This window comes from Rhipicephalus sanguineus, chromosome 8 (genome assembly GCF_013339695.2).
Source record: "Rhipicephalus sanguineus isolate Rsan-2018 chromosome 8, BIME_Rsan_1.4, whole genome shotgun sequence".
NCBI lineage: Eukaryota > Metazoa > Arthropoda > Arachnida > Ixodida > Ixodidae > Rhipicephalus > Rhipicephalus sanguineus.
The window spans coordinates 99,311,377-99,323,396 of record NC_051183.1 but is presented as its reverse complement, the minus strand read 5'-3'; positions in this window follow the sequence as shown (position 1 = coordinate 99,323,396).

Below are 12,020 nucleotides of genomic sequence, written 5' to 3'. Positions count from 1 at the left end.
TTAAGATCTGTAATCGCATGGGCGCCGCCATTATCGCCTTGATGGAACGACGCGTACGTTGCCAGCTCCTGAGACGATCGCCAAATTTTAGAGTAGCGTTCAGTTTTAATCTGCCAACCTAAGCCAGCTGCCTGTGTCAACGCCTCCTCGCTGCCAGTGCGCGCTGTGCACGGTGTAAGAATAGTGCTCTGATGCGCGAGTGTTGTCCGTGCAGCTTGCCCGAATGATAACAGTTAAAATTCCCAACTGTTTGTGCATGTTTTTTTAGTAGGCACGCACTACGAATAATCCATAGCTAACAGAGCTTTTCGCAGCCCTAAGCAAAAAGCGCACACACACACACACACACACACACACACACACACACACACACACACACACACACACACACACACACACACACACACACACACACACACACACACACACACACACACACACACACATACATATAGTAGCGAAGCCTTGGAACTTAGTAAGTGGTCGCGCGCTCTCCAGCGTCTTCTATGGTAGGTTGTCCTTTTTCGGCTCCTCCTGAAAGAACGCCGCTTGCTTTGACCTGACTGTCGCCATTGCGTGTTGTCGCTGAGTGCCGTCAAATAAACGCCTTAACATTAAATACAGGGTGTTTTTTTAGACACTACAGATTTTTTAAATAAAAATTCTATGACAGTGAGGATTAACTTTTTAATTATTGACTTGAGGGCAGGTCTTTATATTACAAGGTTGTAGTGCGTTCCAATTTATGGCATACCTATTTTTTTAGAAATCGCGAAAGTTGCACGTAGTTCGAGATATTCATAATCAAATTTCAAGCGCGAAACCGAAACTCATCGCGCCCGGCGCGTACAAAGCGCGACGCAACACCGGAATGGCACGTGACAGGGAAGTGACGAAATTTGAATGAAAGCGCGCCAAAGCAGAATCTGGACAGAAAAATCGGAAAGCATTCCGAAATACACTCGTAGACAGCTTAATGTTTGCGTGCGATGGGTAGTGCGTAGCTGTTTCGGTCATAAATTATAAAGAGGCGCGAAAAAGTATTCCGCCTGTCTGCAAGAAAAAGCGCCGCAGTAGCTGCCCGTGAGTTTTATGCTTTCCAGACAAAGAAAAGGTCGATGTTGCGGTTTTATTGTGCACAGTTCGAAAGAACCAGATAGTCACCAAGCATTACGCGCAAAAGTAAGGCGATGCGCGTGCACAAGTGAAATGAGTTGCAGCTTTTCACGAAAACATACGGCGCGGCGCGCCATCATTCAAAATTCGTAAATCCTATGGGACTGTTAGTTCCGGTCCGACGTAGCAGAACTGTCGCACTTCATGCGCGCATTGCGCGATCAGTTTCGATTTCACCTCAGAATAATGTAATACAATTTCTAGACATTTCCTTAACGTTTCAGAAGAACCAAGTGTGCTGGCACAGAGGCTTAGCCAGGAATTTTGTTCGGGGTGGGGGCTCACGTTGCAGCGCGACCTCCTCATTGAATTTTTAGAACGACTAAGTATGCGAATAAGATTTATTTATTTATTTATTTATTTATTTATTATATCCTCAAAGGTCCCGTATGGGACTTTACATGAGGGGTGGGCGTCATAAAATGGCGGTATCGATGAAGGTGTATGTTAGGACGTGGTTGAGTCTGCTTACTGGATGGCATTTTTGAAGTGCGCAAAATCGCGGATGACTGCTGCTTCGTTCGGAAGGTCATTCCAGTCTCGGGCGGTGCGCAAAAAGAAAGACTGCTGAAATGAGGTGGTGTGGGCACGTGGCGGAATCACAGCATTTGGATGACTTGTGCGATGACCTCGATGGACTGGCCGGATGAGGTGGTTGTCACGCGGGGTTGAATACAAGAATCTGTGAAAAAGGCAGAGACGTGCAATACGACGACGAAGAGCGAGGGTAGAAAGATTTAACTGGGATTTGAGCGCGGAGACGCTCGAGTAGCGGGAATAATCTGAAACACTGAATCTGGTTGCTCGGTTCTGTACTGACTCAGGTATTTCGATATGATTAGTTTGGTGGGGGTCAAAGACAGCAGATGCATACTCAAGTTTTGGTCTGACAATGGTTTTATAAGCGAGTAGTTTAACGGAAGGTGGTGCCATGGAAATGTTACGGCGTATGTACCCGAGAGCGCGGTTAGCGGAGTGAATTATGTGATTTATACGGTCGCCCCAAGATAGGTCACTCAAAAAATGGACACTCAGGTATTTAATCGAGTCAGTAGCAGCTATATGACAGTTGTTGATTGTGTAAGTAGCCGGCGTGTGGTTTCGGCGACGATGGAAAGAAATTAGTAATGTTTTTTTTTTTTCGCATTAAGGGACATCAACCAGGTGGTACACCACTGCTGAATACGTGAGAGGTCATGCTGTAGAGGGGAGACATCGGTGGGGTTATTTATAGCGTGGCAGAGGACACAATCATCAGCAAAAAGACGGATATTAGATTAACGGAAAGCGGAATATCGTTAATGTATATCAAGAATATAAGAGGCCCTAGGACAGTAGGACGGTACCCTGGGGCACGCCGGACAAGACATGGGAGAGGTCGGAGGAGTGATCATTAACATGCACGAATTGTTTACGGTTTGTTAGGAATGCTTCAACCCAGTTAAAAACATGCCGATGAAGGTTTAGACGCGAGGTTTTTTAGAAGGAGACGGTAGTGGGGTACCTTATCGAAGGCTTTTTCAAAATCTAAGAACAGTGTGTCAATTGGGATGTTACGGTCCATATGAAGGTGAATGTCGTGCAGGAATAATGTTAGTTGGGTGATCTTTACGAAAGCCATGTTGATTTGGGTGAAAGAAGTTTACGGATGATAAAAATGTGGCAACATGAGAAAAGATGACGTGTTCCATGATCTTTGAACAAACACTAGTGAGCGAGATTGGTCGGTAATTACCTGCAAATGAGCGGTCACCTTTCTTGAAGACCGAAATGACCTTCCCAACTCTCCAGTCTAATGGGACTTCGCCTGTGTCGAGTGACTGCTGAAAAATGATTGACAATATGGAACTGCATACATGTTTTGTATTTTTCAGAATTTTGGCGTTTATGCCATCTATACCGCATGACGAAGAGTTCTTTAATTGGTTAATAACTTTTACAATTCCCTCTGAATTGAATTCAATCTTTGGCATTGGCGGAAAAGCGAAATGCGGAAAATCAGGAAGTTCGTTGTTAGGTTCGTTAGTAAAGACGGAACAAAATGCAGAGTTGACGGACGGAACGTCGCAATCGGCAACGGGGGATCCAGAAGTGTCACAAAGAGAGACTGTGGTTTTGTCGTCCGGTTTCATAATTTTCCAAAAGCGGCGTGGGTATGTACATGTATTACCATGCACATACATTGTCACTGGTGTTACCATTAACATGTTATACTAGTGAAAATTTGTATTAGATGTTGCAAATCACTTCTTGAATGCTGCCCTCTGTTAAGAACGAGTAAGGAATGTGTGTTTTTTTTTCGTAAAACTATTATGTTGGAATGCCCGCAAAATCTTTCCAGGAATAACTGTCTTCAATCTTTTCAATATTTTTTTTGTGTGTGTGTACAGCAAATATCACGTAAACTTCGGAACTGCATCAGTTTTGAACTGAAGAAGCGCCTGATAACAAAAAAAAATGAACTCCACAAAATAACCAGGACGAGATCAAATATTTTAATGTAGATTGTTTACGCAAAATGTTCATCTTTTTGCACAAATGATGCGGCCAGGGAAAAACAAGAGTGGGAAAGTACACCTCGAATATGGGCAAAACATAAGTCACCGGAAACAGTGCGCAGTATGCTTACGCAAAACTTCACAAATGTACTACATTTAAATATGCAATCAATAAACGGAACTAAGCGATGATCACTATACATAATGCCCAACTGATATGTCCTTGGGCCATGCTGCTGTCTCGGACGCACCATGTGAACAGAACTATAAAGGAAGAGCGCAGAAATAACGAAAGAAACTATTTCAAAACTGTTTTAAAAGTGCGAACCACTATTGTGCACTCAATATAAAAGGAAGGTTGCCGCTTCTAGTTCAAAAAGCAATGAAGAACAAAAACGACAAATGAAAGAACAAACAATGCTGCTGGTACGGCTTCGCGATAGTTGAATTTATTTGGTAACGCCGCGTATGCCGACCTCTCAATGAACAAGGCGAAGCTGTCGATTGGCTGGTAATGTCCACCTGATGCCCGTATTCTTATGTTTATATTAGGTCACAGTGTTAACTGCTAAAAGGTACAAAATCCTCACGGCTTTAAAAGGTGGTGAACAATAATATTGCGTCAGAATTACGGGCTCATTGACCTGAACTCTGGAACAGCAGTGTCTTTTCCTTTCGTTTGCGCTGATTTTTGTCCTGCTCGGTATCAAAGGGCAACGTTGACCCGGCGAGGAAGCGTAGCGAAACGGTCAATGACTTCCGACACGCTGATGTCGACATTTCTGTGGGCGTACAGAAGTGCCTGGCCAACCATGCGTTCCTCAGACATCGTGGGGCGTAAGTAGTTCTTAAGTAACCTCATGCTTGAAAACGTTCTCTCTGCGCTGGCTGTGGTCACTGGAAGGGTGACAGAATCCGGAGTAGCTTGTACACAATCGCATAGAACCTGCTGTCGCAATGAGAGAGGGCATCGGTTCCACAACCGGGACGCTGGTTTGCTGCTTTGTTCGCCCACTTTGTCCACCATAGTCGCAGTTCTCCAAAACCAGCCCTCGTTTCGACGTCATGCGCAAAAACGGTCAGGAGATTTTCTGCTCCTTTCTCCCGATCATCTTGCATTGGTGGTATTGCGGATGGTACAGTTATTGAAGATTCCTTTAGAAGTGCCCTGTGCCTTTCGAACCGTTGGTTGAACTGGGCTAGTACGTGGTCCATGAACGGAATGAACAGGGTTCTGCGAAAATATTCTTCCGCGCTTTCGAATGCATTGCTCACAAGGTTTTGCTTCCGGACACCGGCTCGACGGCTGGTGATCTCCACATTCAGTTTTTCTGCCAATGCCTGCACTTGTGCAAATATTTTTGAGAATGAAGCATTCGTGTTCTTGCGGTCACTTACGGAAATGTCATATATGGCACTTATATAAATTATATGCGGCCATATATGAGTATATATGTCTGCATATGTGGCTACCGCTTACCATATATGGATGTAAATAAGGCCATATATGGCGCGATTGGCCCATATATGGAGACAAATGCAGCCATATATGGCGCGGCTGGTCCATATATAGAGTGAAATGCAGTCATATATGGCACGGCCACACCATATATGTACATCAAGTAGATCCATATATGGGGTTGTGCTACCATATATGGGATGAACAACGTATATACGGCACGAGTTACTAACATATATGGGGATTGTCATATATGGCAATCCGTACAGGAAAGTGGCCTAATTGGTATCTACACCAACGAGAGTATCAAGTATAAACATTGTTGCAATGCAATCATAAAAGATAAAATAATAAGGTCTATGTACGTGTCAGTGCATGGTTCACTCGTGTATAGCTTGTACTGAGTTTTACATGAACTTTAGGTTTCCAACAATAAGTGGCAATTATTACGACGTCATTATTATATACACGAGATGTTTTTACAAGGGCGCTATCCTGTCCGCACATATAATACATGCAAGCTCCCAAACCTCGCTATTCTCATTAACCAAGCCGATGTGTATAGTTTAGGTATATAAAAAACGCCATGCATGCAACTTCTATTGTTCACAGTAATGCATGGTTAAATAAAAGCTAGTTTTAATGCAGCTTTTTATCTCGCACATCAGTGGACAAACTTGCTGATAATTCGAAGTTTGTGATGGCTATATGCTCTGTTTCTGTGAACGTTGTTTACTCACATCTGGGATAACTTTCAGTTGACATTTACCATAGTAGTATGCGCAGAGCAATATTTGAGGCAGTATTTTCAAAAACAAAAATGAGACAGTACAACTCGCAGGCCTTATGCTTACATTAAAAATTGGTGTCCTGCTCATGTCTTGCAAAAATGCGCTTTGCGTTTCATTTGGCTGCGTATAAACTTCTTGAATGTGCAGATCGTCAACTTAATGTCCATTTGTAATGAGTACATTCAAAGAATTCATTTGATGCGAGGTTTGAAAGCGTCAGTTGAATCTCACTCGATACATACTTAAGGGGTATACGTTAAGAAGTGTCCAATTGACGCACACACGATGCACATTTAATTCACCAATTATTAAGCGCTCAGAATGCTGCAGTTTTATAACACCGAATTCACAAGACTTCTATTTTGTGTGTGTCATTTCTTGATCTGGATCGCTAATAACGTGCACCAATTGCCTTAAATGTTACCTTGCGAATGCATTTATCACGAGACGTTTTTGTGAATAATTAAGGGCCTTACATAAACCAGACTGGCCATTCTATTTACAGCGCTCCGTAGAGCAGCCACGTAATAAATAAAACTACATGGGGCTATATCCTTTCAACACTAAGTGTGGCGCGTATGCTTGTGAACTATACGCGAATACGTGTACATATGCGCGCACATGCATAATTACACGCTCGCGCGCAGCGGCTCATGGGTACGCGGACACACCCGTTTGTTTCAATGGGGCCATAGAATTTTTGCCATGGGAGTAATATCGTTGATTCAACGTTCATCTAGGGGTTGTAGGAACAGTACATTAATTACTACCATTATTATTTTTACTATTATTAATAAAGCATGAGAAGTTAGGGAAATATCCGGATCAAACACGTCGTGGCACCCAGCGTACGTGCGAACGCCTCCCTCAAAGGTCATGCACCTGTGCCTCTCGGCAGCCAGCGGGGATAGAGCGAGCCCTATTGTCCCGAAACCCGCGTGACTAGTTAAACTCGGTGCTGCCTGCACGCGGCGGACACAAGCGAGGACGAGCGATTCCGGTCTGAGGGGATTCGGCGAATGCATACTGGAAACTTCCACTGCACGCAGGAACACAGACGACCAGAAGGCACGTAGGCCCATCTACTGTTGCGATAAAGAAAATAGCACACGAAAAGTTTAACTTGTAAGGTGTTAATATCGCGTTAATAATTGTGAAGAGTTGCAACTTTTTTTGCCAATAAGCTTCGCAAAATTTACTGCAACGACTACTGTGTAAATTGGTGATCTCACGCACACCTTAGCGCTGCATCATGATCGAGGCTGTATCCATCCGCGCCGCTGTTGCTTCTAGTTCTTTGCTGACCGGAGCAGCATGTGCAACTTGTGTTCGTCACTTGTGATCTCTCTTGCTCTTATTTCGTGTTCAGCGACTGCTTTGATTTTGCATTGACTTCAACGCAGACCTGAGGAATTTACTTCTCTGCATGTGGTGCAATTGTGGATGCAGAGGCAAGTGTGTTTTTGCGGAGAGGCCGTTGGTTCGACCATCGTTAACTTTTGGTGCGGAAAAATGGACGCCTAAGCTTGCGTGCAAGCTTTCCTCGCATCTTCCTTTCTGAAAAGCTGTACGGATAAGTGTGGTCGTCTTAAGTTGTGATTAAGTTCCTCTGGATTTACTGGCTCTGTACATCACAGCCTCTCCTAAATTTTAAGGTAAGCTTATCGTTTTCACTGCCTTCTTACGCTGTACTCGAAAATTATGAAAACTCACAAAGCGTAGTGCATTGCATGTTTTGATTAGTATATGACTGCATAATAATTGTGGTTACGTGATTAGGCCGTCGTATTCTAGCTATTTTATTTTTACAACACCATTTTGTTTTGTTTTTTCTATTTCTTCCAGACATGACTCCCCCAATTTATCGGAAGCAAGCGCTGTACCAACTAGATTATGGCTTTCGTGTTATTGTAGTTTTCGTAAAAATAAAAAAAAACATAAATATATCTGGATATTTTTTTGCTTTGACATTTGAGCGAACACCAAAAGTCAATTACGACTTACGCAATTAACAAATGAAAAACAGTTGGCAATCCGCATCCACAAGTATGTGTCATGACATTTATGTGCCCGTGTCTTAATTTGTCGGTTCTCGCCCAGCTTTTACCTTGTTTTTAGAATTACGCTTGTCTTGAAGATAAGTGCACACGGCTAAAAATTCTTGCGAGGGCAATTCTAGAAGACGGTGTACAGTACTCACGGATTGAAACGAGACAATTTAGGACCAATTAACGCACGTACTTTCGTCTCCACGGTCTTCAGTTCAGGTCATATCGGCGTAATTTCGACTCGAACGCGTAGACCAGAGCAACATTATATGTAGAGACCAGATTAGTTTTGATATGATGTGGTTATCTCGAGCGGTTGCGCATACCAGTCGTTATACTAAAACAATGTGATGTCGCCTTTCAATCCGTGAGCACTGTACGTAATTTTGTACAAGTCGACAAATTAAACCTGACTGCTCTGCTTACCCTTACGGAAATGTCATATATGGCACTTATATAAATTATATGTGGCCATATATGAGTATATATGTCTGCATATGTGGCTACCGCTTACCATATATGGATGTAAATAGGGCCATATATGGCGCGATTGGCCCATATATGGAGACAAATACAGCCATATATGGCGCGGCTGGTCCATATATAGAGTGAAATGCTGTCATATATGGCACGGCCACACCATATATGTACATCAAGTAGATCCCTATATGGGGTTGTGCTACCATATATGGGATGAACAACGTATATACGGCATGAGTTACTAACATATATGGGGATTGTCATATATGGCAATACGTACAGGAAAGTGGCCTAATTGGTATCTACACCAACAAGAGTATCAAGTATAAACATTGTTGCAATGCAATCATAAAAGATAAAATAATAAGGTATATGTACGTGTCAGTGCATGGTTCACGCGTGTATAGCTTGTACTGAGTTTTACATGAACTTTAGGTTTCCAACAATAAGTGGCAATTATTACGACGTCATTATTATATATACGAGATGTTTTTACAAGGGCGCTATCCTGTCCGCACATATAATACATGCAAGCTCCCAAACCTCGCTATTCTCATTAACCAAGCCGATGTGTATTGTTGTGGTATATAAAAAACGCCATGCATGCAACTTCTATTGTTCACAGTAATGCATGGTTAAATAAATGCTAGTTTTAATGCAGCTTTTTATCTCGCACATCAGTGGACAAACTTGCTGATAATTCGAAGTTTGTGATGGCTATATGCTGGACACTTCTTTTAACGAGGTTTCTGTGAACGTTGTTTACTCACATCTGGGATCACTTTCAGTTGACATTTACCATAATAATATGCGCAGAGCAATATTTGAGGCAGTATTTCAAAACAAAAATGAGACAGTACAACTCGCAGGCCTTATGCTTACATTAAAAATTGGTGTCGTGCTCATGTCTTGCAAGGATGCGCTTTGCGTTTCATTTGGCTGCGTATAAACTTCTTGAATGTGCAGATCGTCACCTTAATGTCCATTTGTAATGAGTACATTCAAAGAATTCATTTGATGCGAGGTTTGAAAGCAAAGCGTCAGTTGAACCTCACTCGATACATACTTAAGGGGTATACGTTAAGAAGTGTCCAATTGACGCACACACGATGCACATTTAATTCACCAATTATTAAGCGCTCAGAATGCTGCAGTTTTATAACACCGAACTCACCAGACTTCTATTTTGTGCGTGTCATTTCTTGATCGGGATCGCTAATAACGTGCACCAATTGCCTTAAATGTTACCTTGGAAATGCATTTATCACGAGACGTTTTTGTGAATAATTAAGGGCCTTACATAAACCAGACTGGCCATTCTATTTACAGCGCTCCGTAGAGCAGCCACGTAATAAATAAAACTACATGGGGCTATGTCCTTTCAACACTAACAGTGTGGCGCATATGCCTGTGAACTATACGCGAATACGTATACATATGCGCGCACATGCATAATTACACGCTCGCGCGCAGCGGCTCATGGGTACGCGGACACACCCGTTTGTTTCAATTGGGCCACATGATTTTTGCCATGGGAGTAATATCGTTGATTAAACGTTCATCTAGGGATTGTAGGAACAGTACATTTATTATTATTATTATTATTATTATTATTATTATTATTATTATTATTATTATTATTATTATTATTATTATTATTATTATTATTATTATTATTATTATTATTATTATTATTAAAGCATGAGAAGAAAGATAAATATCCGGATCGAACACGTCGTGGCAGCCAGCGTACGTGAAGCAGCGAATTGCAGATTCTACGAACGCCTCCCTCAAAGGACATGCACCTGTGCCTCTCGGCAGCCAGCGGGGATAGAGCGAGCCCTATTGTCCCGAAACGCGGGGCTGCTTGCACTCGGCGGACACAAGCGTGGACAAGCGATTCCGGTCTGAGGGGTGAGCAACTCGGCGAATGCATACTGGAAACTTCCACTGCACGCAGGAACACAGACGACCAGAAGGCGCGTGGCCCATGTACGGTTGCGATAAAGAAAATAGCACACGAAAAGTTTAACTTGTATGGTGTTAATATCGCGTTAATAATTATGAAGAGTTGAAACTTTGTTGCCAATAAGCTTCGCAAAATTTACTGCAGCGACAACTGTGTAAATTGGTGATCTCACACACATCTTAGCGCTGCATCATGATCGAGGCTGTATCCATCCGCGCCGCTGTGCTTCTTTGCTGACCGGAGCAGCATGCGCGGCTAATGTTCGTCACTTGTGATCTCTCTTGCTCTTATTTCGTGTTCAGCGGCTGATTTGATTTTGCACTGACTTCAACGCAGACCTGAGGAATTTACTTCTCTGCATGTGGTGCAATGTGGATGCAGAGGCAAGTGTGTTTTTGTGGAGAGGCCGTTGGTTTGACCATCGTTAACTTTTGGTGCGGACAAATGGACGCCTATGCTTGCGTGCAAGTTTTCCTCGCATCTTCCTTTCTGAAAAGCTGTACGGATAAGTGTGGTCGTCTTAAGTTGTGATTAAGTTCCTTTGGATTTACTGGCTCTGTACATCACAGCCTCTGCTAAATTTTAAGGTAAGTTTATCGTTTTCATTGCCTTCTTACGCTGTACTCAAAAATTATGAAAACTCACAAAGCGTAGTGCATTGCATGTTTTGATTAGTATATGACTGCATAATAATTGTGGTTACGTGATTAAGACGTCGTATTCTAGCTATTTTATTTTTACATCACCATTTTGTTTTGTTTTTTTCTATTTCTTCCAGACATGACTCCCCCAATTTATCGGAAGCAAGCGCTGTACCAACTAAATTATGGCTTTCGTGTTTTGTAGTTTTCGTAAAAATAAAAAAAAACATAAATATATCTGGATATTTTTTTTTTGCTTTGACATTTGAGAGAACACCAAAAGTCAATTAAAACTTACGCAATTAACAAATGAAAAACGGTTGGCAATCCGCATCCCCAAGTATGTGTCATGACATTTATGTGCCCGTGTCCTAAATTGTCGGTTCTCGCCCAGCTTTTACCTTGTTTTTAGAATTACGCTTGTCTTGAAGATAAGTGCACACGGCTAAAACGTCTTGCGAGGGCAATTCAAACGGGACAATGTAGGACCAATTAACGCACATACTTTCGTCTCCACCGTCTTCAGTTCGGGTCATATCGGCGTAATTTCGACTCGAACGCGTAGACCAGAGCAACATTATATGTAGAGACCAGATTAGTTGTGATATGATGTGGTTATCTCGAGCGGTTGCGCATACCAGTCGTTATACTAAAAATGTGATCTCGCCTTTGAATCCGTGAGCACTGTACGTAATTTTGTACAAGTCGACAAATTAAACCCGACTGATCTGCTTAGGGCTTGCAACTGATTAAAATATTAAGGTTTTAGTAGCTGTATCAAAAGCAGGCAACGTTTTGAAAACACAATTTTTTAGCGTCTGGTTTTCAACAAATGTCACTCCATTTCTACTCGCACAGAGACTTATAGCCGCCATTTTTCACTATACTTGCATATCACAAGCTTGCGTACCAGCCGCTATTGGTCGAACTCCATAAAGGTTAAATATCATGTCCCCTA